This window comes from Stegodyphus dumicola, chromosome 11 (genome assembly GCF_044657685.1).
Source record: "Stegodyphus dumicola isolate Sdum_Otavi_A_Nest chromosome 11, ASM4465768v1".
Lineage (NCBI taxonomy): Eukaryota > Metazoa > Arthropoda > Arachnida > Araneae > Eresidae > Stegodyphus > Stegodyphus dumicola.
In genome coordinates this window covers 116,032,201-116,038,841 of record NC_140778.1, presented here as the reverse complement: position 1 = coordinate 116,038,841, position 6,641 = coordinate 116,032,201, and the positions used below count along the sequence as shown (strand labels likewise).

Below are 6,641 nucleotides of genomic sequence, written 5' to 3'. Positions count from 1 at the left end.
AATTTCGGAAATGTCTGCGATTTTTCCTACACTTCTGGATAATTAACTATTGCTGACTCAAGAAACTGAATACCCTTTTATATCTATGCAATAAATTTGCGAAACGCACTAACTTTTCCGTATAACGAACGTATTATCGGAAAATGATATTTACGTGTGATACTACGTGATAGGATATAATGATTTTGTGTGTGTAGTATATTATAAACATTGCCATTCTCTTTCCTGCCATGCTGTGGACTTAGGGAAACAAGCAACGTGCAAATTCTTTTCTTAATTTTAGTAAGGCCGCTCCCCGAGGCAGTGCAATAACGGGCCAACCTTTGGCAAGGGCGGTATAAATACCTAACCGCAAGCCGAGTGTTCAATAATTAGATTAAATCAGGACACTCTGTCAGTGTCATATCAGATTTTAAACTGATAAGAACAGATATTTATTGAAAAATGTTAACTGCAACTTTACATCATAGTGGTGTAGGCGTTGCGGTCTCACCTATAACGCACGCAGTGCGATTTATTTTGATTCATTGTTTGTTTCGTGCAATTCACTATTCAGCGGAAGAAATTTACAATTAACAATTAATAAAATCTGTAACCAATTTACTTCACTTGATCTTAGCCGACAAGCCGAGAAACGATAACATGCAGTGGTTGCAAGAAACACTACCCATAGTTTCTTCTAACTGTTAACTACTGGTCAAATATTTTTTCTCTCATCCTAGCGAAGGCCACAAAATTACAATATGTAAACACAATATCAAGTATCACTTCTGTATTGGGCTAGAGATATACAGGTTGTTTCGTACTAAATGAAGCAAAAACATATATCGTAGTACAAATTGTTACAATATGCAAACACAATATCAAGTATCACTTCTGTATTGGGCAAGAGATATACAGGTTGTTTCGTACTAAATGAAGCAAAAACAAATATCGTAGTACAAATTCTGTATTCGATTTATTAGGCCCAAACAGGCTGGAATACATACAGAGTGCGTCTGTGGTATCGCTTTGCGAGGAGAGTGAAGCCGACGTAAACAAATAAGCTCTGCTAAATGACTGCAAAGAAGATGCCTTAGAAAGACACCTTCGAATCAAAATGAGACCAACAAGCAAACGTACTTATCAAGTTTACAGTATGTTTTCGCCATTTTAAGGCGATAAGATTTGAAAAATTCGTGTAGCAAATAAAATTTACAATTCGCTTTTTATTACGTGCGGAAGAAAATTTTTAAAATGCAGAAGTAAAATATCTGAACTACTACATGTGTGAATAGTATTTGTATAAGTCTACGATAACTTTTTTCCAAATCGGATATATATAAAAAACAGATATAAAGTCCACTGAAATTTCCTTCCATATTATGCTGCTCATAATTCAAACTTCACACAGAAAAAATAATTATAAAACAAGCCTCCCTCCTAAAGAGAAAGAAAAATGTATATATATTTAAAAAAATTATCTAGTGTCTATTTCTATTAGCTTGTTAAAATAAATATAAAGATATTAAGAACAAATGCAATTTTTTTTAGAATTTATATCAATACGAATATAATAAGAGCCTCTGCAATTTTTAGGTGTTGTGGTCAAGAAACAACGTAATTATATCATTTCATAAGTTTCAGTGCAAACCAAGCTAATAGAAATAGAATTCAGAGTAAATTCTTTTTATACTTATTTTAATGTTTTTCCGTTTTGAAATTTACTAACCATCGTTTCCTGCATTTATTAAACATCAGATGTTACTTGAACAACTGAAATTTCACCCAGTCTTAATTAAAGCTCGCGTAATCGATTATTTTCGGAACTTCTTAATGTTTTGTTTATATTTAACATCTGAATCGAGACGCAGTTTTCAGTTCAGCCATAATACTTTATTAGCTATTAGCATCTTCTTGTATTAATGAGACGATACATGAACGCGTTTGCGCGCTTATGGACGCAAGATTCGGCAGAACATGGTTTTATGATAGAGATTTGTACCGTTAAAAATAGCATTTAAAGAGAAAGAAAGAGAAAACTTGCAAACGAGGAAGTGTGTGTGTGATTATGGCAAAGCCTCGAGGCCTATCTGCCTAAGAGGAGGTATGCCTTCGTGGAGGACTTTCTAAGGGAAACTGGCTCGTATGCACGTTACACATGGGGAAAACTACGAAAACGCCCATGCAGCCAGCCCGTTCGCGGGATTCGAACCTCGGACCGAACTACCAGTGTTCAGCGACTTTACCGCTCGGTCGCTGTTGGGCCCTTGCAAAGGAGGAAGAATATAATTGAATATGGCTTACTTTAAAGTGTCACAATTTTATATTATTAACGTCCTATATTATTTCTATTTAATTTTTTTTTTCACTTTTTTTCTGCAATAAAGAATTCAAAACACTGTATGCACAGCGCCAGCGTCTCGCAGTGGGTGGTGCTTAGAAATAAGCTGTAGCTGGAGTTTGATATTATAACCCATTTTTAATGCAGATATTGATTTTGAAAAATCTTAGGTACGGAAACAGGAGAAAATCACTGAAAAAACTTTACTTGATAATGTATAAGTTCTTTTATCGCTAACCTTTTTAGGAACATCTAATGGTATAGATGTAGTGAGTAATAAAAAATACACAGCAACACGGCTCTGATTGCAAGATATGTAATCCCATTCCAGAGAGGTGAAAAGGAGAATTTCCACCTCCAATTTCATGGAGTACACCCCAGTGCTTTTTTTTAAGTCCTTGACATCCGCCATTCGCAGTGCTTTCTATAATTCAGGTTCCCAGATGATGTCCATGAAGTACTGCAAGAACAGGATTTCTCTTGTTTCTGACGGGCATTCTAAAAAAAAGGCGAGATCAGAACTTTTCGACATCCGTGGCATGTTCCTGAAGTGTTTCTGGGGGATTATGGTGAGACGATTTTAATTGAAGCCTGCTGTACTCTTCTAAACACTTCTGTCGGTTAGAGCTTCAAAGTCTAGTCTCTGGTTTTCTGAACGAGGTTGATGAATATCCGCAGCGTCTGCTCTTAGAGAAGAGGCGAGACGACAGGCCTTAACTTGTGAATCCCATGCATTCGCATCCGCCACTATAGAAAATTGTGTCTTATATATATATGAGAGGAGCTCTTCTCATCATACTTGGATAGATTCAGAGAGGAACGAGCAGACATGGGTAAACCATCAGTATTGCTCCCTGGCGTCGCTACGAAATTCTTCAACACGTGAACTTCTTTGGCGCCTGCAGAAAACCTATCATCAATTTGTTGTTCGATTTGCGTTTGGACGGCAGAAAAATCTTCTTTCTGTTTGTTTTTTTGACACAAGAAACTCTGTAAACGATTTGTTGTTCACGGATAAAACTCGCTTTTCTATTTGTTCTTTGACAGAAGAAACCTTTGCTTCAATTTGTCCACCTTTACTTTCAATTGAGTCTGTTCTGACTTCCATAGCCTCAGATGTGTTTTCTCTTATGCAGGTAATTTCACTTTTCATTTCCTCTTTAGCAGCCCTTATCTCTGATTTAACGGATTCTTGACAAGATTCCATCTTTCCTTCAACGACTTTCTCCCCTTTAACTAATTCATGATCAGTTTCCATCCTTTTTTTTTTTTTTTTTTTTTTTTTTTTTTTTTTTTTTTTTGTCGCGCTTTCATTTCTGCTTTAACAGCTTCCATCTTTCTTTCCCCAGTTTCATTTTTACTTTAACAGGTTCCATCTCTTCTTTAACGGAACTTCTTCACCTTTCATTTCTTCTTTGAACGCAGCGAACTTTAGCATCAACTGCCTTATTTGTTCACCATTCGTCTTGTCACTGGCATTCAATAACCCTATGACACCAAAAAGTGTTGCTTGCGTACGGGTTCGTAACAGAATGAATGCAAAAAGTGTGATAAAATTTTCACAAAAATTATCCTTATCAAAAGAAATATAACAGAACGTTGGAATTTTCATCAGAGATATTCGTACAAGTGTTCACAATATCACGCAGTATAATCAGTAGTTAGACTTCAAACTACTAAAAATTTTTAATGGATAGAAAAGTCCCCCCCCCCACACAAAATGCGCTTCTAAAGAGAAAGCTAAATCTGATATCTCAGTTCACACAGTACTAAAACAAGGCGCAATAACACTAATTCAGCAACTGAACTAAGATGTCTCTCTCCGGTATTTTACAGCTTTCAATCGGTCGCCAAAAATTTCCAGTAATTTCTTTACTTCTCGCAATTTCCGGTAAACAAAGAGGATGGAATTACGGTTACAGCTAACACAGTATTCTATTACGTTTCTGGCATTTCAATTGAAATTAAAGAGTTATCCATTTGTTCAGTGTTAAAAGCACGTGCTCCTATATTTTTACTTTTCCGACGTTGCAGCTGTCTGTTAAAATTTACCCCGCGCTGTATATATGGGGAAATTCAAAAAATTTAATTATAATTCTACTAAAAATATCAAACTAAATACAAAATTCGTAACATGACTGCACGACTAAGTGAAAATATAAGAACAGCAAATGACCGTAATAAAATGTGGATTGTGTGTGCAAAAAATTCAGCATAATAAGTAAGTTAGGGATATTAGAAAAACATGCGAACCAATCATTGTAACTAAAAATGCAGGTATTAATCCTCCATTTACTTTCTGATCATTTGGAATATATTACATTCGAAGTTATTTGAAATTTAGTAATTTGATTTTATTCGTCTTCTTGAAATTCCGACTGACATTTAAACGATTTTAAATTTAGGAGCTACAATTGCTCCTCAGAGCACAGTACGCAGAAGAAGAGGCTTGGAAATAAAAGAAGGTGTACCTGGAACCGAAGATTTCAATTTAGTTTTGTTAAAAATTCAAAAAACGAATATTTTTATAGATGCAAAAATAAGTGAATGAATTAAATGTTAAATATGTGGATAACATTCAGATAGGCTTCTGAACGTATTTTCCGTGTAAAATACACAAAGAAACATATATAACGGACTGATCATGCTCGTCATTAACATTGGAGTTCAAACCGTAACTAAAGAACAGACAAAGCAAAACAGAAAAAATTTCCAACGGGAAAGAATATGGTTGAATGTAGTTTATTTTAAAGTGTCAGCGTTCATATTACAAGCATCATATTTTATTTGTATTTAACTTTATTTTATTATTTTCCATACTTCCTGCAGATTTCCTAAATAATTTTTTTTTAATAAGAAAGTATAAAAAAAGCTAAGGCTCTTAACCAATCAACCTGTTACTAGCTATATAATTTAAATGACTTGATGTTATTGTAAGTATCTCTTTCAAATTTATACGTAAAGAATTACCCTAAACCTGAACTTCTTTAATCGTACCATTACTTAAACAACTTTAGACTTGCCTCTTCAAATTCGAATTTTAAAAGTAGTGTTCTTAAACCATTGGGCTGCACGTATGTGTATAAATCACTAGCAGATCTTGAGAAACGATGTATATTAAAAAAAGTGACCACTGCTTATCTTTGAAATGATGCATTGCAGTTTTCAAATAGTAATACATAATGATAGGCGAAAAGCACTTAGGAAAAAGAATTATTATGCTTATATATTTAACATTTAAAAATAATACTAGAATAGAAATACGATAATCGGATAAATAATAGAAATACGCACCATCGACATTCAGTAGAAATTCAACTCATCTTATGAGGAATGCAGTGTTTCTCTTAGTAGGCGGGGCTTAGAAATAAGGTGTTGCCAATGTTTGATGCAATGGCCCCTTTTCCCAAAACACAGAGCATACAAATTGAGATTTTTGAACAAAAATTTCCAGCTACAATGTTAATGAAAACAATGGAAATATTTATATTTTAAATTTTATAGATCTTTCAATGCTAACGTTTTAGTAACATATGAAGGAGAAGCGGACGTCAATTAAAATATCACGTAATACAGCTCTGATTGCACGTGTGAGGAGTATCTCAGTTTATAAATATTTTAAAATTTAATAATGTAAGTAGTTTAGTTCTTTACTAAAAATTAAAAAATAAATTTAATTAGCTTTATTCTTTTCGAATAATACTTTAAAAGTTACTCTGAATAATAGCACTAAATTTCGGAAATGTCTGCGATTTTTCCTACACTTCTGGATAATTAACTATACCTGACACAAGAAACTGAATACCCTTTTATATCTATGCAATAAATTTGCGAAACGCACTAACTTTTCCGTATAACGAACGTATTATCGGAAAATGATATTTACGTGTGATACTACGTGATAGGATATAATGATTTTGTGTGTGTAGTATATTATAAACATTGCCATTCTCTTTCCTGCCATGCTGTGGACTTAGGGAAACAAGCAACGTGCAAATTCTTTTCTTAATTTTAGTAAGGCCGCTCCCAGAGGCAGTGCAATAACGGGCCAACCTTTGGCAAGGGCGGTATAAATACCTAACCGCAAGCCGAGTGTTCAATAATTAGATTAAATCAGGACACTCTGTCAGTGTCATATCAGATTTTAAACTGATAAGAACAGATATTTATTGAAAAATGTTAACTGCAACTTTACATCATAGTGGTGTAGGCGTTGCGGTCTCACCAATAACGCACGCAGTGCGATTTATTTTGATTCATTGTTTGTTTCGTGCAATTCACTATTCAGCGGAAGAAATTTACAATTAACAATTAATAA

At 34.2% G+C, this 6,641-nt stretch overlaps 2 pseudogenes; both read right to left on the bottom strand.

Moving 5' to 3' along the window:
- Positions 1–278: 278 nt before the first annotated feature.
- LOC146994355 (U2 spliceosomal RNA) lies at positions 279–451 on the bottom strand (annotated as a pseudogene).
- A 5,882-nt stretch (positions 452–6,333) lies between these two features.
- Positions 6,334–6,506, bottom strand: LOC146994354 (U2 spliceosomal RNA; annotated as a pseudogene).
- Positions 6,507–6,641: the final 135 nt, after the last annotated feature.